This window comes from Uranotaenia lowii, chromosome 3, assembly GCF_029784155.1.
Source record: "Uranotaenia lowii strain MFRU-FL chromosome 3, ASM2978415v1, whole genome shotgun sequence".
In the NCBI taxonomy this organism is placed as follows: Eukaryota; Metazoa; Arthropoda; class Insecta; order Diptera; family Culicidae; genus Uranotaenia; species Uranotaenia lowii.
The window spans coordinates 263,304,449-263,330,200 of NC_073693.1; positions in this window are offsets into that span (position 1 = coordinate 263,304,449).

The window sequence follows — 25,752 nt, forward strand, 5'->3', positions numbered from 1 at the left end:
CAGCCCCAGTAAACGCAGAAGCAAACGAGGTATCCAATTTATAAGGGGTGAAACTTTAAACCCTCCAAAGGACAACGTTCGAGGAACACCAAGCCCCGTGCCATCACCGCGCCGTAATAGACGTCCGATAATTACTGCACCCACCGTCCCACCAAATTTACCAACGAATTCTTCGCCTGAAGTATCACCGCGCCGTAAAAGACGTCCGAGAATTACTGTACCTGCCGTCCCATCAAACCTGCCAACGAATCATAACGGAAACATGACGCCTTCAGTGCCACCTGTCTCCCCACAAGCGACGTTTGCCTATCCGTTTCCCAACCCGTACGTCACACCGTTTGCTGCCCCATGCTGCCATCGCGCTCCAACGGCTCCCACGGCATTTGATTACCCGGTAATGTATGGGCAATATAATTTTCTGCCCCAACGACGCGTGCCAATGTAGGTACTAGATCTTCGATCGAAATTCTAGCTTATTGCCAAAATGTGAACCGTATGAGAAGCGCGGTAAAAATGAAGGAAATAAGCTTGAAACTTTTAGGCTCCTCTTTTCAAATTGTTCTCTTTACTGAAACTAGCTGGGACGCTAGCGTTAACAGTGAAGAAGTTTTCGGTTCGAGGTTTAATGTGTTCCGCAGCGATAGAAATTTAGCATTGTCCAAAAAAAAGTCAGGTGGCGGCGTTCTTGTAGCTTTGGATTCTATTTTTCCCTCAGAAGAAATGACAACGCAAACATATACTGAATTTGATTCTATCTTTGTAAAAACATTATTGGCAAAAGAAATGCACATTTTTGCTTCCGTGTACTTTCCACCTGAATATGCCACTTCACATTATTTTGAATTATTCTTCCAAATTCTTGAAAATACATTAGCTGAACAACCGGAAGCAAAATTACATATTTATGGCGATTTCAATCAACGCAACGCTGACTTTATTTTGGATGATGACAATGAAGCAATTCTACTTCCAGTCGTAGGCGAAAACGAAACATTACAATTAATCTTCGGCAAAGCTTCTATTTTAGGCTTAAACCAAGTAAATCATGTTAAAAATAGTAACAATAATTATCTTGATCTACTTTTTACTAACTGTACAGAAGACTTTTGCGTAAACGAATCGGCTGATCCACTATGGAAAAACGAAGCATTTCACAAAGCGATAGAATACTCGCTCTTTATCCATAACTGTGCCAAACCTCGCGACTGGGAATACGAGGAAATGCCAGACTATCAGAATTCAAACTTCGAACTATTGAAACTAGAACTAATTAATATAGAGTGGTCAAGTGTATTGAAGAATGAAGGAAATGTTGATACAACAGTAGAAACCTTTTATAACATAATGATTAATCTAATAAACAGTTATGTTCCTTCAAAATTTAAAAGACGGTCCTACAGCTCTAAACACCCTGTCTGGTATAACAAGGATTTGAAAAACTTACAAAATAGGAAGCAAAAAGCTCATAAAGTCTACAGAAGTGATAGAAGTGTTACAAATCATCAAAATTATATAAATTTATGCAACCAGCTTAATTCATGTATAAAAAGTTCTTTTGAAAAATACAATCAGAAAATTGAAAAAGAAATTAAACAAAACCCAAAAGCGTTCTTTGGCTATACTAAAAAGCAGATGAAAAATTCAAACTTTCCTACTCAATTGACACTTGACGGAAGCATTGGAAATAATCCACTGGAAATTTCTAACTTATTTGCAACATTTTTTCAAGAAGTGTACACTTCTTTCACTGAGGCTGACCGAGATAGGGAATACTTTTCAGTCATTCCAGATTTAGGGTGTGACATTCAGGTCAATGAAATTGATTACAATAATGTTTCCGAAGGACTTAGAAAACTTGATGCTTCCAAAGGAGCAGGGCCTGATGGACTTCCCCCATGTTTCCTTAAAAACTTGGCGGCCGAATTGACAGAGCCTCTTCTGATTCTTTTTAATATGTCATTAAATTATAGAAAAGTACCCAAATTTTGGAAAAAATCTTTTTTAATTCCGATTTTCAAGTCCGGAAAAAAATCAGATGTACGAAATTATAGAGGAATAGCTATTTTGTCTTGCATCCCAAAACTTTTTGAATCAATAATAAATGAAAAAATTTATCAACAAGTAAAAAATATTATAACGAGTAAACAACATGGTTTCTTCAAAGGACGCTCTACAGCATCAAATCTTCTCGAATTTGTTACATACGTTATCGATTCTATGAGCAAAGGCTTTCATGTTGAGGCTATTTATACCGACTTTAGCAAAGCCTTTGATCGCATTGACATACCCCTTTTAATCTTCAAATTAAAAAAAATTGGCTTTCATCCAAATCTTCTCTCCTGGTTACAATCATATTTAACTGATCGAACACAAATCGTTCGTTTCCAAAACGAATTATCTAAATCTGTAGCTGTGACCTCTGGTGTGCCTCAGGGGTCTCATTTAGGACCTCTCCTTTTCATACTGTTCGTTAACGACATTTCCTTTATTCTAAAACGGATTGAATACCTTATATACGCCGACGATATTAAACTATTTCTGAAAATAAAAACAACCGAAGATGTTGAAACATTTCAAAACGAAATCAATGTTTTCTTTGAATGGTGCAACAAAAGTTTACTTCAATTGAATGTTAAAAAATGCAACTCTATATCATTTAGCAGAAAGCAAAGTTACCCCATCATTGAAACAAAATTAGGCAATCAACCAGTACAAAAATGCAAAATTGTAAGGGATCTCGGCGTCATACTGGATTCAAAACTCACGTTTGTAGAACATCAGAACAATATCATCAATAAAGCAAATTGCATGCTAGGATTTGTAAAACGTTTCAGCAAACACTTTCAAGACCCATACACCATAAAATCACTTTATATATCCTATGTTCGTTCGATACTGGAGTATTGTAGCATCATATGGAATCCTTATTCAAATATTCACGAGCAACGTCTCGAGTCAGTTCAAAAACAATTTTTGTTATATGCGCTACGTAAAATCAATTGGACCACTTTTCCTCTGCCATCGTATGAATCTCGTTGTAAGCTTATTGATATAGAACCTCTCAGTAAACGCAGAGAATTTTCCCAAATTGCATTTGTAAATGATGTTGTTACACAAAGAATAGACAGTCCTGAATTACTTTCAAAACTAAATTTTTACGCACCCTCCCGTCCATTAAGAAATAAACATTTGTTCTACATTAAACTTTACGACAAAGACTATGCAAAACATCAACCTATTAATCAAATGATGTACAAATACAATTTACAAAGTGAAATTATAGACGTAGCGATGAAAAAAACACAATTAAAAAAGGCATTTAAAAACAACTTCTTAGAACAACAAAATAGCTTACATTAGTTTTAAGTAGTTTTAAGTATTGTAGTCTACATAGTTTGACTTAATAAATAAATAAATAAATAAATTTTGATTGTGAAAGTTGTATTTATTGACGAAATGGTGATTGATCTGTGAATGATTGAGATCATGACGTAACAAAGCACCACCCTTTTTGTTCTTAAAATGTAACAATTTCAAAGCTTACCTTTTATTTAAATAAGTTTAACAAAATTTATTCTTAAAAGGGAAACAACTTAAAAAATGGTGTGAATTTTGTTTTGTAAATAATAAAAAAAAGAACTTGGGGAATGGGCGGTGGTAGCCTTGAACGGGTCATTATTAGACTGAGTCTATTTTTGAATTTCTCAAACCCTACACTGTAAATTTTTGCCTCGGTTTCCAGCAAAAAAAAATAGCTGGAAACGTTCAGCAATCCAAATTTTTGCTGGAAACCAGCAATCGATTTTCTTATTGCTGGATTTTTCAGCATTCGGTTGTGTTCTTGTCATTTTTGCTGGAAAATCAGCAATCGGTTTTCAAAATGCTGGACTTCCCAGCAATTGGTCTAGTTTGCTGGAAAATCAGCAATCGAGTTGTCAAATTGGAGTCTGTTTGTTTTCGTACGCTCAAGCAAGGTGAGACTCTTTTTCACGAATTTTGTTTATGTTAATACTATTTTTTTTATTTTTCTCTATATTCTAGCAAGCAGACATCAAGTCAAGGGTGAGTTTGAATTGGAAAATGGATTTATTAGGGTATTATATATAAGGTATTAATCAAATCTCTATTTCAGGTGGCGGATGATTATTACATTGGCACAAAGCTGCCACCCCGGAGGCGGTGTTTGTATATTGACAAAACATATGTCTCTGCTGATTCATTTAATTCATAAAAAAAATGGAAGAAAACAAATGTTGTTTATTACTTATCATGTGCACAGCCAGTTTCAATATTTAAATTTGAATTGAAATATAAATTTGATACCAAATACAGCCGAATGCTTTGATAGAAATAGCTGGTTTCCAGCAATCTGGATTGCTGATTTCCAGCAATTTGAATTGCTGGAAACCAGCATTGATGTTTGCTGATTTTTCCAGCAATCGATATTGCTGGAAATTTTGCTGGAAAGTCAGCGGGACAAAAACCAGCCAAATTTTGCTGGTTTCCAGCAAAAAAAAATTTGCTGTGTAGGGTCTTAAATACTTCGTTTTGGTTAAAAACTTATCTATGATTTTTTGCAGAGTTTTTAGATAACGTTTCTATGAGTAAGTTAAAACTTTTAGTTTTGTATGCAAAAATTGAAAAGTTTGTTCTGAAAAATCAACATAATTTTTGTTTCTTCTGTGGCAACGAGCCTGCTATGAATTTTTGTGCTAATTAATTTATTCTTTGAAGGAAATTTTCTGCTGATCAGTTTTCTTTAAGGCCGTAACTTTGTGGAAAACAAATTATTGACTGTTTATTTGTAGTATGTCATTTCGCATTGGCAAACAATCAATTCAACTGACATCACTGCTGATTCCTAGCGAGGTTGGCATGATTACTTTTCAAGCGGAACTTCGCAAGGCACCAGCAGTGATGTCAATTTAATTGACAATTTTTCAATGTCAAAAGACAGACTCCTATTTAACAGCAATTACCTTTTTGACTAATAAAATACGAAGTTACGGCCTTGGACAAAGCTGTCAAGCAAAAAATTTCCTTCAAAGAATTCATCAAATGACGCAAAAATCATAAGCAGGCTCAGTTCCAGAGAAAAAACACAAGTATAAGGTTGGTTTTGCAGAACAAAATATTCAATTTTCCTATATAAACCCATCAGTTAAGAGTTCTTAAAAATTCTGCAAAAAATAATGGATAAGTTTTTAACCATAACGAAAATTTTCAAGTCCCAGGGTTTGAGTATTGAAAAAAGACCCTAAGTCGACTCAGTTTAATGAGTCATATCGATTAAATTGGACTTTTCTACTGCTTCGAAAATTTCTTGAAATTGACTTAGTTTTCATTCACTCCATTAGTTTTTAGTCGTTGGATGTAGATTTTGTTGCTTTTAACAAATATTTTGCATAATCTTTATTAAAACTTCCGTATAGAAACATTGAATAAAATAATGCACGTAAACATTACATTTTTGACAATTACTTTCAGGCTTCAGGATTTTATGGAGTTTTCGAGGTGATGTTGGTTCATCAAATTGTGTATCCTTGTTTGTAACCTAAATTTTTAAAGTTATCACGAAAATGAACTATCGAAAAATATAAACTAAATTATAGGGGCCAGCTGATTTTTATTAAATTCTTGAATGAAATTTTTAAATGTAAGTAATTTTTGGACGCAAGTTCATTTATAATGATACTCACTGTTTTTCGATTTTTTTTTCTAATGTCTATTGAAATCTAAGTCATGTATTCCATAACATTCTCAACCCTTTGAAGCTGTTTGGGTCAATATAAGAAAAGGACCGATATTCCAATGTTCCGAAGAACTAAGATTTTTAAGAAACCAATTATGTAATAATAGTCAAATTATACGAGAAACGAACTTTGCAACTATTTTCAAACATTTCACTCATAAAGGGTGTCCACGATGAAATTGCTCTAACTTTTTAACAGTTGGGTAGAATTTAATGAAAATTTGGGTGGATTTAGATCATAGTGCATTGTTCACATCCTACAAGTTTTAAAGTCATGTGATCAAAACTCGCGGATATGGAGTCGAAAGAACAGCTCGTGCATGATAAAATCTTGGGCATTCATCACGAGAACAAGGATCTCTCGCATCATTCCATCACTAGAACGTTGAGAATCGCGAATTCCACGGTATCGCGAGTGATTAAATGGTTCGAGGAACAATTGACCACCGATCGGAAGCCCAGAAGTGAAGGAAAAAGTATTCCATACAACACCAAAACTCACAACCGCGTAGTTGGGGCCTTCAACCGAAACCCGAACGCCTCCGTTCGGGATGTGGCTAAGAAGCTAAGCCGATGTTTTGTCCCGAAGGCCAAAACTAAGGCTGGGCTTCGAACGTTCAAGGTACAAAAGGCCTCTAATCGCGACTAAAAGCAGAACAAGTCCGCCAAAACCCGTGCCAAGAAGTTGAACCTCAACATGCTGCCAAAAGTTGAATGTTGCATCAGGGACGACGAAACATATGTGAAGGCCGTCTTCAAATAGATCCCCGGCAACCTGTTTTTCACGGCCAAGGATAAGTTCCGCGTTCCGGAACATGTCCGTATTCAGAAGATGTCCAAATTTGGGAATAAATTCCTGGTTCGGCAAACCATCTGCACGTGTGGGAAGCGAAGTGCACCTTTTGTGACCCAGGACATGATGAACGGACAGGTGTACATGAAAGCCTCCAGAAGCGGCTGCTTCTTCTTTTGAAGGCCCACAACGTCTCAAAAATCTTCTGGCCGGATTTGGCCTCATGCCACTACTCCAAGGACGTGCTGAAGTTGTATGCGGACAATAAGGTCAATTTCGTGCCAAAAATGTTCAACCCTCCCAACACTTCGGAACTCCGCCCCATCGAGAAATACTAGGCGATTATGAAGTAGCATCTTCTTAAACGATCTAAGGTAGTGGAGACAGTCGAGGAACTGAAGAAAGTATGGGTTTACATGCAAAAAACGGTTGATTCACAGGCTGCGCAGAATCTTATGGCCGGGATTAAGGCCGAGGTGCGGGCATTTGCGTATGGACTGTTAAAAAAACACGAGTAAAATTATAAAATGAAGTTTAATAGTTATTTTTCAATCCCTGAAAATTTGATGTCATTCGGATGAAAACTCGAATTTTGCGAATCAATATTGTGTGTGGCAATTTCATCGTGGACACCTTTTAACCGAGCACAAAAATCCAGCGTTCCGTTAGTAAAAGAATAAAAAAATAAATTAGGTTTTTGGAATAATCTTAACAAAACGTCCGATTTATGAGTAAAACTGACTGTGGAATCAGCTCCTAAAAACGTCCGAATACCGAGCCCGTCCGATTTAAAAGCGTCCAATTAACGAGCGATTAATGTATCTTTTTTCATTCTATCATATATAACAAAGAAGCTATGGAGCAAAGAAAAAAATATGACTTAAAATACCTCACTCTCCTTTACATTTTTTGTAAAGTTTATGCATCGTTAACCGTAAATATATTACTTTAATCTTTGAGGAAAATGTATACTGGAACAAAAAGAAAACCAAAAACTTCATCCAGCGTTCTGTTGTTTGAGTTTCATTGTTTCACTTCACTTGGACTGTTCAAACCTTAGACGACAATTTATAATTACCTAATGACTGAATGGTGACGATTACTCAAAATTTGTTCCAAATTATTGTTGCTCCTAAACTCTAAAAAATCGATAAAACGAAGCAACATATTCGAATGTTTTTATTATCAGTCATTTTTGACACGCTTATTAAAGGTATCTAGGGGCGAGATAGCGGCCTATCAGCAGGAACTGATTTGTAATAGGAAAAGCTCTCTATATCAACCGCCCCCATTTCCAGAAAACGAAACAGGTATAGGAGCTGATAACGCCCGAAAAAAAAAACAAATAACAAGCAACATTGGACGTGTTATCAAACTAATGATAAGGGCCCATTTGTGTGTATATGTATGTGTATTCGCTGTTGCCAGCCGCTGATAAGAGCGTCCCCGCGTAACGCGTTGCAACTCAGAACACTGGTAATTCAGAGGACGGCGTACTGTCCGCTACGCGGTTATCTTATCAGGCCGCGCTAGCTCCAACACCCGGACGCAAGCAAAACGATTGGACTGAAATTCCTATGGGGCGAGCGAATCTGCTCCACACATTATCTTGTTCCGTCAGTGTAAATGACATGGAAAAGCATTTATTAAAAGCAGCGCGTATACCCGCATCTAATCTTTACGCCTTCGGAGACGCGTCCAGTCGCGTCCGTTATCAGCTACAAATATTAATAGTACACCTTATCGGGAGTTGAGGTTGAGGTTTTGGGCCTAGAAAACCGGCCGACCTCATTTCTACCTTTTGAGAACAAAACGCAGCTGATGATCGAAGATGCGTTTCCTACACCACCCGGAGCAGCTGATATGGGCGCTCTGGTAGGATTAGACAACTATGGTAGCATGAAGCCGGTAGCATTTTTTTTTTAACTAATCAAAAACTCAACTATCAAGTGAGGTTGAAAGAAGGATGGAGGTGGCTGGCGTCTGGTTTGTACGATAATTTATCAATTTGATTCCACGTGTACAAACAGTCTATTTATTTAAATAAAGACAGTGATGTAAATGTGATAAGACACAGAGCTCTTTTGATGTCTAGAACTTTTTTTTCAGGTTTTTTTTTCATTACCATCTGAAAGAAATAGTATTGAACTGATTCTTATTTATTTATCATTGTTCTGGAACGAACAAATCATGCATTGTAGAGTCAAAGAGGCCCAGTAGTAACATGGCGATGCTACGCGCATTAACGGCAGTAATGCGCGCCAAAAATCACCGGTTTTCCTCGGGCACGAAGAGGTTTTTCCGAAGGGTCCAGCCAAAGTCAGCCTAAGGCTCAGCCTCTTTTTCCAACCAACCAACAACGGAGACGGATCACGGTAACAAGTCGGAGGCCCGAGCGGCCAAGTCAGAGGCCAGCATGGCCATAGTCAGAGGTCCAAAAGAAATCATAGTTTGAGTCAGAAGTCCAAAAGGGACAAGTTTTTTTTGTTTTTTTTTGTGTAAGCAGGGAAAAGCCCCTGGGAGTGTAGCACTCTTCAAGCCACTTCTCCCAAATGCATAAAACCTCCTCATCACTTCTTTATTCGATTTTTTTAAATTATTATTTTTTCAATGGTGTTGTTACAATGTTTTTTACAATTTTCGCTTCCATTTTAATATGAGAAACACTGTTAATAAATGGGTTTTCTGGCGTGGGTGACTGGTGGCGGTGGGTGGAGGCGGTGGGTGGTGGCGGGCGGTGGCGGCTGGTGGCGGCTGGTGGCGAGAAGATAAAAAGATTTGCATGGGCATTAGTTTTATTGAATAACTAAATTCAGGCGATGAGGATTCAGAGATTTCATGCGTTCCCAGTGAGGGGATCCTCTTTAAAGGGAACGCTGGTTGGCAGGCTACCGAAGTACGGACTGTTGGCTTAACTCATCGGATGAAGGATTATAATTTAGATCTCATGTGCTTTTTGATGAGCGTTTTAAATTTGGTGGTGCTTATTTCAGATCGTATGTCCGCAGGTAGTTGGTTGTAACAGATTTTACCGTAGTAAGTGAAAGCTTTTTTAGCAAATTCTGTGGTGGGTTGTCGTACATACAAGCTGCTTTGGTTTCTTAAAGGATATCTGTGGTCTGGACGATCGTATTGTTGATTGTGATGTGCAAGTGGGTTATGTAGATGAGTGTGGATTATGGATGCAGCTTGGAGTTCTCTTAATGCATTGATTGGTAGAGTAGATTCATCTGCTTCATGAAAGAGACTCCTTGTAGGATACAGCCTTGGACGCTTGTATACAGCCTTCAAACAACGATTTTGAGCTGTCTGTAGAGGTTTGAGTCTTGTTCTGGCTGCGGCTCCCCAGATGAATACCGGGTATTGTAGTTTGGACTGAACAAACGCATCAAACGCATGGTACATGATGGAAAGTTGTTTTTGAGGTACGAAGCTATTGATTTTCCAGTAGAGTCCGCATGCTGTAACGACTTCATTTTTAAGTTTTTGTATATGGTGTGTCCATCTTAACGCTGAATCGATCGTCAACCCAAGATAGGTGAATTCCGTTACTTGTTCAATTTTTACCGAATCAACAATAAGCTCATGTGTTTCAGTGTCAGCAGATTGAAACGGATTTACGATCATGAGTTTCGTTTTGGATAAATTGAGGGACAACTTGTTTCGCCCGAGAATTCTTGGAGAAGTCTTATGTCTTCGGATTTGTGCTCGATCATATCGTTAAGATTTTCTTCTACGTACAGTAAGCAGGTATCATCAGCAAATAAGCTGGGTTTTCCGTGGAGCTGCAAGTTAGGCAAATCATTCACGTAGATAAAGAACAGCAGGGGGCCTAAGTTACTCCCTTGAGGCACTCCGACTTTGAGAGGGCAAAGACAACTCTTAAATCCGTTTAATATCACGTACTGGTTTCTATTCGACAGGTAACTTTTCATGAGGTCATGTGCTTTTCCACGAATCCCATAAGAGTTTAATTTTTTTTCAGAAGGATCGCGTGGTCGATTGTGTCGACTGTCGAATGCCTTTTTCAGGTCCAGAAAGAGAAGGCCAATCCAGAAAGAGAAGGCCAAGTTTGTGTCGGTATTGTAATTTAGTAATTAGTCGATGGTCGGTAAAAATAAAGTCCACTGAACAATCACCAAACACAATTTACGATAGAGACACTCATGTCCGGGTTGTAGCATAATGTTGTTTTACAAATGGCAGAGATTTCATTCCATTTTGGAAAAAGAAGCTTGCCCCGAGCAGACTTGGATGCTTAAATCTAGAGATGTACCGAATAGTGGTATTCGGCGAACGGCCGAATACCGAATATTGACATTTTCAACTATTCGGCCAAACGAATAGTCGGCCGAATATTCGGTCGAATATTCTATTGAATTTTCAATGAAAAAATCTTAAGCTATTATTTCAATGCTTTCTATTTCTTCCATATTAACACCCCTCATGATTTTAGTCGATAATTTTCAACCAGATGATATTATCGGATGATGATATTTTTAAGTAGGAGTCTTTCTGATTTTTCAAATATCACCAATAACTGAAAAGATATCAGATGGCTAGTTGCTTCTAGAGCGTTTATCACAAAATAGATTGCGTTGCTTTGAAATCTGGGACAAAACATGTAAAAATAGCTGCCAAGCTATTTGAAATAGCTTCTTTGATATTAAATTAGATACTTAGTTATTGAAAAGAAAAATTATCTTTAACTCTAACCTTTCATTACTGATTTTTTTAATTTTTCGTTAAAAATAAAATCAAACAGTTGCAAATGATGTGTACATCATGAAAATTTTTTTTTTTAAATACGATTTTTAACTTTTTGCATGCATTAATTGTTGCAAATTTGTTACTTTATGAAACGAAGAGTTAAGCATACCATACTTTCAACCACACGGTCAGGCGTTCTGGACGATTTTTGAAAAAAAAAATAAATTTTAAAAGCACAAAATTTATGTTTATTTTGATTTTTTTTGAAAAATCGTTATCGAACACAAAATCTAAAAACTTTTAAAAAGAAATTTGCGTTTTTTATTTGATTTAACAAATAATCTTAATAAACCCGAGCAAAATTCGGGAAGCTTTAAACAATATCTGGACATTCCGGCCAGATTTGACTTATCTGGAATCTTTACTGGATTTATGGGCAAGCAATCATATATCCAGAAAATCTGGAATAAACTATAATCAAAGTATAAAGCGATACTTGTCAGCATTATTCTGTACGATCTTCTGTGAAAGGTACGCGGATACACCTTAGATGTTTAGCCACAGAGAACAGACATACAAGCTAGCCCACGAAAGTTGTGTAAAAATCCCAACACCCTTTTTGAACCAATTTTTGTCTTTTGGCTGGGCCACCAGATGTCTCCAAACACACCAAAGAGAACTGTCAAAACAAAGCTGACTAAGTTTCAGTCAGTTTTCTATAGGTCGTATGTGCTGCTAAGCATGCTTCAAGAAAATCGCTGTTGAAGTTTCGTTCGAAACTTGATGAACGAACGTTCACCATGTTGCATGAAAAAAATAATCATAAAAGTTAGATATTATCTTTTTCCTTCAAATTTGTTAGAAATACATAGTTTAAAACAGCTGGATACTAAAGCGATATGTGAAAGTAACCCGCTTTGAAATGCCTAGAATCAATACTGCTAGGTAAGACTGATCGTCAAGAATGTTCTTGTATTTGACTGGACATAGGTGATGCATTTTCTCACATAAATTACTGTTCAAGAAGTGCGAAAACTTAAACCGAAGGCGTTAGTTATCTTAACTGTCATAGTAGTGCCAAAATAAAGAAAGTGAAAGCTCGCCCAGTTAAAAGTAACTCTGATTTCATTTATTTAGCAATACATTAAAGCCGTCCATTTTGCTGAGACATTGGATTCATTTTTTGTGAGTTCATATACGATTACGCCTTTTTGAAAACTGGGCACTTTAAAATTGATTTGTAACTTTTGAACGGCGCAATAGATGGCACTGTTTGTAGTCAATTTCTAACGTATTTTTTGGGTGATAGCATTTGAAATTTTACACACTTTTTTGAAGATTTTTTGTTCGAGCTTGTACGTCTGTTCTCTGTGGTTTAGCTGAAACAAGTTTTTAATGATTTTGTGGCTTTTACAACATTAATTTTGGATATTTTATAAATTATCCAAAATCATTTGCAAAATTTTACATGTCTGTAGTAGATAAACGCAATTCAGCATGCATTGTCGATGCTCTGTTTAAAATTCCCTAGAATTTGAATATTAAATGATAGTGACGTTTTTTGACAAAAATTTGTTCCGACTAGCTGAAGATGAGCAATTTTTGTCGATGAAACTTACAAACATAATTTTAAATAAACAGGTAGCCGTAAGGTCCAAAAACGATTTTTCTCGCCCAAAAAATACTACACAACGTGCGTTGAGATTAAATCTTCAACTTGTAGAACGAATAACTTGAAATAGCTGCAAACGGTAAACAAAGGAAAAAAAAGTTTCCAAAAAATATTTTCGTGACTTCTTCATGCATTAATTTTAAACCATTCCAGTGAGTTTAGGAAACAAAATTATGTCAAAAGCATGTTCGTTTATGTTACATCAACCTCTTTCCATTCAATTGGTTAAGATGTATCTAAGATTTGATAAAGTAGGGGAGATCATGGGCCAATTTTTTTTCTTTGGTTCAAAACTTCTTTGTCATAAAAGACTTGCTGTGCCGGTAGACTTCAGCCTACCATAAATTCCATTGATTTAAGAAATTGGATGTTCTGTACAATGATATCATATGGGGCCCATTCCGTTTTGAAAGTAGGAGGAGGTTTTCGATACAATAAAACATCTTTTATGCCAAAAATTTCTTTTAAACAAAATTTCATGAAAGTGCATGAACATGATCGATATTAGTCGTTCTCATAGGCGTTCGAGCTATTTAATATATGTTTTGAATGTAAGTTCCTCCTTTTAAAAGCGTGAATAGTTATTCAATTCAATAGATGATCTATACATCTTGCTTTGTAAAAAAATGTTTGTATTTCAATTTTTTTAGTAATCTGTTGAAAATTCTTGTCATGTGTATCGTTTTTCAATCATAAAACTCAGTTAAAAAAAACCACTAAATAAAAGTTTTCAATATACTTAATCAACTTGCTCTGCCAAATTTTGATAAAATTATTCAAACTCTTTCGATTTTTGTCGTTCCCCGCGTATTATAAAATATCATCATATCATATCATCATCATATCAATCATAGCAAAATATTAAATCGATATGTTTCAAATGGGTTATGTTGTTTCAGTTTGTGTTCTAGAAAATTGTTCGATTTGTGTCGTATCGTTCAGTACAAATTGTTTGAATTTCAAATTCGATGGAAATGACTTCAAATGCTTCAGTCGTGTCAAATTTTAAATTCATTTTATGTGAGGCTCCCTGTACCTCAAAAATGCTTTAGTTGTGCGAATTTTATGAAAACTTTATGATAACCCTCGTGCACTTCATTTATGAAAAGGGTGGGTTATTCAGTAACCTTGTTGAGCAAAATCCTGATTGCGTGGCATTTACAAAAAACAGTACAAAATTGTTCGAGTCACCTGGTTTTTTACGCAGAGCCCTCTTGATTCAAGTAGGAGGGACTTTCAAGTACTTTACGATCCATCCACCACTATACCAAAACTCACGTCATTCTAATTATCCGTTTTCAACCTAATCCTTAAATTTGATATTTGAGAGTGTTTCAATACAGTTAGTCGTCCAATTGTGCCAAAACTTGTTTGTTTTTCAAATTTGGTTCAATAAATCGTCTTTTTTTATCAGAAATTGGTTGTAAATCAAATTCTATGAAACAGTTGAAAAACAACTCGTATTGCATTGAGTTTTATGTTGATTAAGTATAAGAGCGTTTCATATTGAAAGTTGTATGTAAAAGTCACTTGTTGCTTCAAATCCGATTTCCATGTCAGAACGTGCCAGCATATCAAAGTTATGTAATATCATGAAAATTGTATTTTTTTCAAAATTAATTTTGTATTGAGTTCCCGTTTTGAAGTGGGAAGGGTAATTCTGAAAAAGTAATATTATTTTATTGTAAAATTATGCTGAGATCCAATTTTTAAGATAACAATCTTGAAAATTTTCGAAATTGATCGTGTTTTATGCTGATTTTGTATGGAGTTCACTTCCCTCCAAGATGGGAAGGTTTTCAGACTATTACACAAATCACGGCATTCTGACCATCGGTTTATACTTGATGGTTTCACAAAAAATTGTTTTCATATCCATAGAAAAGAATGTGTACGCTCACCTCCCCACCTCTACAAAAGTGGAAAATTGAATAAGTTCTGTCATTTTTTTAAAACTTTGTATGGAAGCCCCTTGTTTAAAATAGGGGTCATTCTGCATAATAAAGCAAATTCTTTTGTTAAATGATGCTTAGAGCCCTTTTTTATAAAAATCGCTTATACATTGTTCGAAATTTGACATATTTATACTTAATTTTGTATGGGAGCCTCCTTTCTGTAAGGCGGCGTGTTTTATACTATTTTAACAAACCATCCACAGCCCAAAAAACCCTCAGATGCATAATTTTACTTCATTCTGACCATTCGTTTATTCGTGATATTTCGTAAGAAAACGCCTAAATTTTTATATATAAGATGTTTGAGAGTTTTTCGAATTCCTCGTATTTCTATTTATTTTGTATAGGAGCTTCTCTCTACAAAAATTAAAAGATAATACTTTAAATCATTTCATAACATCTAAAACTTCATTTTGTGTAAAATTTGATCAAAATCGTTCAAAAATCATTCGAGTTCTGTAACATTTTACAATGAATTTGTATGAGAGCCCCCCCTCCCCAAAGTCGGAGAGGTTTGTAAGTATTATAAAAACCTTTTCCGGCCCCAAAAACCGGCAATATAGTTTTCGAGTCTATAGGGAACAGACAGACAGACAAGCATTCATTTTTATATATCTAGATAAGGAGTTATGAATAATATTATTGAATACAATAAATAGAGACGAACTCAAATGTAAGGAATTTTACCAAAACTTTTGCGAGCCCGGTTTTCGAACCGTTTCGACCATACACAATTCTTTCTTTATTTCTTTACCTGAAATTGTTTTAATATAACAAAATGAATCATGAAATTACTGTTTCGGGTCAACTTATCAAGTTTGTATGTTATTTGATTATTTCAGGTTTGGTGGCCCACAATTCTCCACAACTTATGGAAATCCCTTTTTGTGTTGTGCGTTTTTAAAACAGTCAGAATTTGAGGAAACAAATTTATTTAAAAAAAAATGTTACTGCCAAATGATACGTTGGAAACGTAGAAAACCATACCATTTATCGATTTCGTTATGTCTAAAGAGACTATAGTAGGCATTTCGTCTCTTTGTTTACTATAGGCTCGTTAGTTTTGTCGTATACTAGCTGATCCGGTGTGCTTGGTACCCTTACCATAGAAAACATTAAGTTCGTTAAAATTATTGTAATTAGAATAAACTTTCTTTTAGTTTAAATTTCAACATTATTAAAAAGCGAAATATTTTTCATGGCATCTGATCTTCTAGATCGTCTTGAATCTCAATGTAACTTGAAGGTTGAAGAAGCCACCCATAAGAAAAAAATAGGAGGGATCTCCAATACAATAAATTAACCCTTTAAATTATAAAAATCATAATTAAAAAGTATGCACTTTATGTACAATAAAAGGTGGTTTTGTTAAAAATATGTATGTTATATTTATTGGATATCAGGGTCTTCATACAATAAAATTGGAAGCGTCTATCAATACAATATATCACCTAAAATCTTTCGAGGATTGTTTCAATTTTGTCAATTTTTGTTAATTTTGTATGGGAGCCCTCCTTTTTGGATTCGGAGGTGTTTGAAAGTATTATAGAAACCATTCTCGGTCTTAAAAATGGATATACACCAAATTTCACGTTGATCGGTTAGTAGTTTCCGCGAATTGTTCGAATTGCGTAAATTTTTTTATTACTTTGTATGGGAACCCCCCTCTTTTTGGATTCGGAGGGGTTTGAAAGTATTTAGAAAACAAAAAATCCCGGTCTTGGAAACTGATACACACCAAATTTAATGTTTATCGGTTAATAGTTTTCGAAAATTGTTCGAATTGAGTCATATTTTTATTAATTGCATCGCAAAATCCACAAAATGAAGCAATAATTGTCAAACTTTGACGCGCTTAAAGCAACGCGGGCCAAACGTGCGCTCCCATCAATCCTTCTTTTTTGTATCCTAAAGCCAAATATATTAAAGTTAGTATAGAGTGTACATGATGGAATACATTTCATCGGCAGGACATTAATTCTGCTGCTGTTATGTATAAGACCAGTAGCCTTTCCAGGAATCCCATGATTGTTGTTGCTGGTGTAATCATTTATCGCTGATGTAATTCATTGAATGCATTTCGTAGCAGGATCGTTCTACACATTTTTTTTCTATCCTCGCACAGCTTGATAAATACTCTACCGGTTGACTTCTACATACATACAGTAGCTCAAATTCAGTGCTTTAAGGTATGCTTATGTAGAGTACAGTTCGTGCGGAAAACATTTTCCTTCACTCAACCCATATATTTTCGGCTGCGGTTTGTCCCTGGCATCGCATATCATCCACCAGTCGTACAGCCTCTGGCCCCAAACTTCCGCTTAAAGGTCGCGGGTGCTTGCGAGATTATGAAATATGCAGTACATAATGTAGACAACTGCTCGCCGAGCCACGCAGTCCTACCCAGTCTTTACGCCAGTTCTAGGAAATAGAGGTTCGCACGCGATTTACTACTACTACTATACACAACCCAGAAAAGCGGAAGGACCTTTCTCCCGGCCATTGGTTGGGGCTTGTTCGGCAGACATGTGTCGGTTGTTGGTCGGCCCGGGCGGAAACGGAACCTGTATAGGTTTGAAGCACCAATACTATCGCAAGAAGGCAAAAAGGATCCCGACTGACGACGACGACGACGACGGCTCGATGACGACGCTCAGAGGGCGGGGGTCGTTCCAGCCATTTTTTTTTCCCCTTTTTTCTTCATTCCGAGAACAGCCGACACGGCAGGGCGAGGCAGATCGATAAACGACGACGCGCGAAGTTGGCCAGGGTCTGGGACGAACATATTTTTCTCGGCTAACGGGAAAATCGATAGATTTCAGTTTTGCTTTCGTCTGCTGGGTGGCGCTCGCTGCCTGAATGTAGTGGAGCTGTGTAAGTGCTCGTATATTGCGGATACAAATTTACGATGAAAACGACGACAGCTATGGCAGTCCGACCGACAGCAGCGAGGAACGACATCCAGGAAATTTTCTTAACCCCCACCCACTCGACGAAAACCAATGTTGTAACATAATTCGACACGTGTGGAAAAGCTCGGCTGGGTTTGGTTTGGCTGGGTTTGGTGCAAAGAATGGAAGGTGTAATGGAGTATGCAGGATGCTCCGAAGGAAATGTGGCAACATGGCAAAAGCTTTTGCCTTCGAAGGTGCATTTTATGGTGAAGCAAAATATGCTTCGAGAAGAGTGAAAATTATCTTGTCCAAACGAAGAAAGCTGTGTTCAGTATTGATTTTTTGAATGAACGAGATAGAACCAGTATTTTTTTCATCTTGATCATATCGAGAAGGAATATTTCAACATTTATAAGAGATCTAGTAGAATCAAAATGTATTTCAGACTATCTGGAATACCTGGCGTTGTCTGGTTGAAAAAAAAATTAAAAATTAAAATAATGCCAATAAACAAAATCTTTAAAACAAAAGAACACAAACACATAAGATCTTAGTGAAACTTCTTGTTTCTTTGAAGAGATCTCCTTTCCTCAACTCTAAGCGTTCTTCTTTTGAAGTTATGTTGACTAGCACCTTACAAATGCTAAAATCACCAGAGCACAGAAAGTGTACTATGTATGCAGTGACCGGAATTCGATCACACGAACCTTGTCGTAGATTACTTGAAATCTAACCCCTACGCCAAAGCCGGCTCCGCTAATTATCAAACTTTAAATAATCGAAGTTCGATCAGACCGAACTGAACGCCATCAATTTTTTCAAGAGACTTCAGATTCATATAAATCTTTTCATCATGAGTTGAAATCTCTTATGTTTATGAACTAGAATCAGTAAATTCTACTCCAAAACAATGACTGCTCATTTGCAAAAAGTCCTTAAAAATAGTGTTTTGATTGATATGAATTCAAACAAATTGAGAGTTCATATTGAAATAAAACGAACATTGCTTGGTTTTACAGACCACAGTTGGTTACTTGAAAAGTTCATAAAAAAATTGTTTCAATAATTTAAAGCTATATTTTCATGAGAATCAAAGAATTTCCAAAAATAAAAATACCGTTCTTTTCTATTACATTCAATTCCAACCGAAAGTGATAATTTAATAATATAGAGACTGATAGGGTGACCAATTCTAGTATTAAATCATAGAATTTCAACATATTGAGGACCAAATCTGAGTTATACCAACTTTTATCACGCTTTTTTACCCTGAGCTCAACTACTCTGAAATGTTTAATTTAATTTTTAAATTATAGGATTGAAGGCTAGCATTGTAATCCGAGTCTATATGACACAAACCGTCTAATTTTCCTTTTTTTTAACCGTAAAGGAAGGTAAAACAGCTTTCAATTAAGCAATCGAAATCGCTATAATTGAAAAAAAAACAATATATTTTAAAAAATTTCTTTTGTAAAACATCGAATATCTTTTCTGGGGTACAAGTTAGGTTTGTGGTTTGTTCTCATGAAAGACACTTAAAATATATAGTCAAAAATTTGAAATTCTTTCAGTGTGGCCACAGAAGCGTTTAAAACAAGACAGAAATTTAAAACAAATCTACAAATCATCTTTACGCGTGGCACGGTTTATTTTTTGCTTTTTACTTCAAATCACATTTTTTTTAAACTGGAATATGTTACGAATTCTATGAAAATTTACAAAAAATTTGGAATGAACTGATTTTTTACCAGATTTGTAAAAAAAAATCGAAGAAAATTCAAAGAAAAAATCACTGGAAATGGCCTTGGAATAGGACTTTGTAGTAACACAGCTTTTTGATGAAAGTGTTTTCAGACACAATATTTAAATTATTCAACATTGCATGGTACCTTCCTCCAAAAATATTTGTGTTTTGAGTCAGGAGAATATCATTGTTTTTGAATTTTAAATAGAGGTTTTGTTTCAACAAACATTCAAAATATATAATCATTGCATTAAATTGTTTTTTTTTCTTCTGTTCGATAATACAAGGCAAGAAAATTTTTCCGTGGTATCAAAGGTTTAAGAGCTAATTTAACTTATTCGAGAGCGTTAAGTCCTAAAATGCTATTTTTTTCTACCAGCTCCAATTTTTAAGTTTTAAAGACTAACTTTTGAAAATAAAAAGGTAAAAATCTTTTTAAAATAGAAATTTTCTAAGATACTCAAAATAAGTAAGAAATCGAAAACTCCGAAGGCCGCGTGTTGATTTAATTTTTGAGAAAACCGGGGCTTCTTTAAGTTTATTATTTGTTTCTCTGAAAAACAGTTAATTTATATCTTAATCCAGGAGAAAAATAAAAAGATTTGAATTTAGTTTTTGTTTTTAAAGAGGTTTGTCGGTTTATTTGCTATGAATGATTGATTGCACTCGAAACTTAATAATTTTTTAATTTAAAACGCAATATCATCGGAACTTAAAGTTTAAGACAAAATCAGACAAATAATTTGAATTTAAAACGGCATTTTTTTTTTTAATTTTTGAAACAAAGGCTGATGCATTAATAATTTCTAGTTCTGTTGCTTTACAGATTTGAAAACATTTTTGTTGAAATTAAATCCACATGTTTCTGCATAAAAAGCTCCCTCTACTGCATGAATTGTGAATAAGTGTAGAAAAAAATGTGAATTCAGTGTTCAGATTTTTGAAATAGTGCAATTAAATTCGAGTTTTACCGATTTAAACTGCAAAATTACAATTTTACTACGCTATGAAATCGAACAGTAAATATTTTCTAATGTTAATTTAAAATACCTTTTCCATATTTTTTTAAAATTTCCTTTTCGAAATTTAAATTCCTTGGCTAAAAAATACAGTGGGTGAATTTAAATTGAAACAAATGTATTCATTCTTATATTTTTATATCTTAAACTTTGATATCCTGTTGAATAATTCTCAAAACTGTAAGTTCTAATCTGTGTAACTTGTTGCTCATTTTTTTTTAAATTTTCGCAATGAGAATCTGAATGAGAATGATCCTCAACATGGTTTTCAAGTTCAGCAATGAGAACTTTGGAATTATAATGCAAAAACTATGTTTGATTAATCTATATATACACTCAGAAAAATACTATTATACATGCCATAAGATTCTCTTATGAAGTGGCGCCATAAGAAAAATCATTGAAATTCATAAGATTCTCTTATGACGCGAATGAATTCTGAAATGAACACTAACTTCAATGAGCGGTTTTTGCTTTTCATAAGAGGATCTTATGGAGACATGAAATGTCACGTATAATGATAAAAATTCAAGTTATTTGTTGTTTACTATTTATTTTTCGTCAAATTCGTTTGAAATAACATCATGAATGCACTATGCTCACCATCAGCAGTAAATCGACACCCAGTTCCAATAAAGTTTTTTGTCGCATCCGGTTCTTTGCGCCTTGGCCTTGCGCTTTTTGCCGGTCAGTATGCTGAGAAGTAAACCAAAAATGTATTTTGAGTTCGCAAATATATTCAACGTTAGCAAAAATTGAAACTTAAACTAAAACTTACCATTTAAAATACCACAATCACATTCAACTATGCACTTAGGAAGACATATAATTTAACAAAAGTTCTATGGCTTTCGATGAAAAAAACTGAAGGAATTAATGAATGTGTTCATTTTATTTTCACAATGCCGTATCTTCTATTTTTCATAAGATGTTCCTATGAAACTTGATAGAATTTCATAAGACTCTTATGAAAACCAATTTTGCACTCTAAAAAGTGGTTCATAAGACGCATCTTATGAACATTATAATAAGAATTTGCCTGAGTGTATAAAAATGAATTTCTGTCTGTCTGTCTGTCTGTCTGTCTGTCTGTCTGTTCCCTATAGACTCGGAAATTACTGAACCGATTGCGAGAAACTTGGTAGATGGTGGTATTGGAGGCAGGGGAAGGTTCCTATTATGGTTTGAGACCCCTCCCTATTCTTGGAAGTGGGGAGGGGGTCGTTCATTTAAAAGTAATAAGTCTTCATAACTCGAGAACTGATCAAGCAAATCAAACCAAACTTGGCATGGATGGAAACTTGGGTACGAGGAATGTTTCTTGAAATATTTGGTACCCCTCCCTCCTTCGAGTGTGGAGTTAGAAAGGGGGGAGGGGGCCTACCTTACAATTTTGTACAGAACTGAAGAACTAATCAAGCTAATGGAATCAAATTTTTCATGGGAGGGTAGTGGAATACGAGAAATGGTTCAATGATTATTTCGGACCCCTCCCTCCTTCGAGTGGAGATACAGGAAGAAAAGGGGGGGGGGCTACCTTTTTTTATTGTATAACTTTAAATCTATTCGAGCAAATGAAACCAAATTTGGCTTGGAAGGGTGTTTGGGTACGATAAATAGTTCTATGAATATTTGGTACCCCTCCCTCATTCCAGTAAGGAAACAGAAAGTGGGGAGGAAGCTCCTTTACAATTTTCAGTATAACTGGAAAACTAATCAAGCAAATGGAACCAAATTTGGCGTGGGAGGGAATTTAAGCACAAGGAATGTTTCTGTGAATATTTGGCTACTGCCTCCTTCCAGCGGGGTGATTGGAAGAAGAGGGGGGGGGGGGTTTCTGTATACAACTTTGGCATGGGAAAGCATTTGGATACGTAAAATGGATATTTCCTTTTTTGAGACTTCTTTCTCCTTCAATTGGGAATACAGTTAGGGAAGAAGGTACATATGATTGTTTTGCATAAATCAAGAACTTATTTAACAGATGGAACCAAAAATGACTTGGGAACAATCATACAATCGAGCAAATGGAACAGAATTTAGCATGGAAGTACGGAATGTTTGATCTTGATCCCCACCTTCCAGGTAGAAGACAGGTTGGAAGAGGGGCTCCGATATAAATTTTATAGCATAACTTGACAACTAATAAAGCAAACGAAACCGAATTTGGCATGAGAAGGTATTCGAGCACAAGAAATGTTTTTCCAGTGGTTTAACACCCCTCCTTCCATTCAGTGGAACGATAAAAAGTGGGAAGAGGGTCATTCATACATTTTTTTTTAATATTTCGATAGCTGATCGAGAAAATGGAACCAAATTTTCATAGGAGTATATTTGTGTACGGGCAATGTTTCTTCGGTGATTTGAGGCCCCCTTATCTTAGATATAAAGTGGAGAGAGGGTCATCCATTTTTTGAATATCTCGAGAACTTATAGATAAGGGAGCCATATATGACATGGGATCGTATTTGTATACAAGAAATGTTTTTCTGATGTTATGAGACCCCCCTTTCTTCTACTAGGGATATAGGAATGGGCAAGGGGGTTACTCTCATAATTATATAATAATTCGAGAACGAATAGGTGAAATAAATGTTCCTTGACGTTATTTTGATGCATAAAATGTTCTATGAAAGTTTGAGACCCACTCCATATTAAAAAGGAACAGCGAAGTTCCATATATAAACAAAATATTTTGGCATAAGTTATAAACTTATGAAGCAGAAAGATCCAGAGTCATAAAAAGGATTAAAACACGGATTTTAAAAGAAAGATTATTAAGTTTTTAAATTAAAACCTTGTAATATTTTTTTATATAAAACAGTAAAATAATTTTTAAATTGAAATTAACATTTTGAGCAAAAAATGAAAAGTTGAATAACTAGGAACCACAAATTTCAATAAACTTTGGAAGGTGTAGCAAAGCACACCGGGTCAGCTAGTTGTTTATAAAAAACTACTTTAACACGGAATTAAAAAATAACTTGGATGTATTTGAATTTATGGGCTTGTTCAAAACAGAAAAAAAAATTTATTGTAAAAAAATATTTGAAACTCGAGTTGAAAAATAGAAGACAAGTATGTCGGAAAATGGTAGGGTCAACTTAGGCAATTATGATCATAATTTATTCTTATTAGGCAACATTTCCAGAGGATTATTTCACTGTGTCTAGATACGATTTGTGATCTTTCAAATATTACCATTGATTAGTCATGGGATATTTTCGTTTTGACATTTCATATGTTATTTAGAACGACTTATTTTCAAGATCTTGATGGTTGTTGATATTTTAATCATAAAAGGTAAGTTTAAGTAATCAAACAATGCCTAAAAACAAGTGTTAATAAATATCCCGTATTTGGAAAAAAAAGTGATGCAATTATGAATAATCCTCTAGGAATCAGTGCGATCAATTTTTAGCTAAATTTATTATAGTAGAAATGGCATCTTTTACTGAATAAAAACAGTTGAAATCAAGGTTTAATTTAAATTTACTGTGACGAGCGAGTTACAAGATTGAAGGCACCTATATAATTTTAAATCCTCAGAGAAATGATTGTTGTGAAATGTAATGACACACTTGGTATCTGTAACTAAAAAAGCGATAGAATATCACATTTGATTCAGCCCCAACATGCGAAAAGGGTATAAAAGCCCTAAGTAAACAAACCCCGTTTTCAGTAGATTATATTAGGTTCTATATGAGTTCTACAGATTTTAGTTTATCGGTTTTCATAAGATTGAAAATGCAATTTGAACAAAGGATCTTCACAGCAAAAATTATTTCCTGTAAAATTACGCAAATGTCCTGTAACAAAAAGAAGCAGTAAATTACCGTAATTTTACAGGTCGAAGAACAAACTACGTGACATTTAATTTTTAGTGTACAACTTTTTTACAGGACATTTGCTGTAATAATAAATAAATCTTGGTTAACTTTCAAAGAAATCAATTTAAAATTACAGGTTTTGTTAATAACAGGTTGACTAATTTTAAAGGTTGCAGTATCAGTGACACGTAATAGTCAAAAAAAAATTCTGTGTAAAAGATATAAGATTATATCCTAAAATATTGAAGAGGGATAAATAAAGTTTAAGGTATTTTATTGAAAAATTTGAAAAACTCTTCGAAAATTTAAACAGTTGAAAGAAAGAAAGTCAAATTGTAGTAGATAGAAATTGTATCAGCTTATGTATTAAGGAGTGTATTCGAAAAAAAATGCAACACTTTGTTTTGTGGATAACTTTTGAATGGATGAGCGGAAATTGATGAAATTTCCAGTGAGACTATGTAGTGATGTAATATGTACGTGTACAAAACTTAGTGAAAATCTGTCGAGTGGTTTTTGAGAAAGCGTCCAATACTGAAGTTCAGAGACAATTTTTTTGGGAAGAATCACGAAAAATCCAGAAAAGTTCCTGTGGGAGACCCAAAAACAGCTGGAAATCAACTATCCGACCAAAATTTACTTGATTAATCGTTTAAGAAGTCCAAGAGGATCCAAAAGTGAGTTGAAATTTGTATGAAAGTGAAGATGATTGATTCCATGAAGTGAGTGGAATGTGAGAGGTTTTTTCAATCCGAAAATATGAATTGAAGTGATAAAAAGTCAAATTTTTCTGACTGGTTCATTTCTAAAAGGTAGAAAAACTAGGCCATCGGTAAAATAAACAAAATACGGTGGTCAAATCGTGTGCAAAATATTTGGACTGCTTGTGTTATCGTTATGGACAGCAAAACGAACTCTTTAGCCTATCACCTGGTACGGTTCTAACCGAAAACTTTCCGTTCACAAGTCTCTCCTGTAGTTCTCGGAGATAAACAAGGAGAAACATTTGAAAAATGTAATGTCTAGGACTTGAGAAGGCTAACGATCTGTGAAAACTGCAAATTTCTCATACTTTCATAACGATTGACACGATGAATGGTTAAAAGTACAAAGAAAACTGCCTCCAAATGCGACCGTTTTCTCTAAAAAGCACTTCAATAGGTCCCACAAAGTTAATACTCTGTTTTTGTTGGATCTGGAATCGTGCCATTAGGCAAAAACGATGGAAAAAAGATAGAAAGTTAAATACATATGTTGTTGTTGTGCCAAAGGAGGACAATCGGCTAAGTTTGTTTTAACTTCGACCAAGTTAAAAATTTTGAGTTATTTTGAAGGATAAGCTTCAGGAAACATTAAAAATAACATTAATTTGAAAAAAGGGTC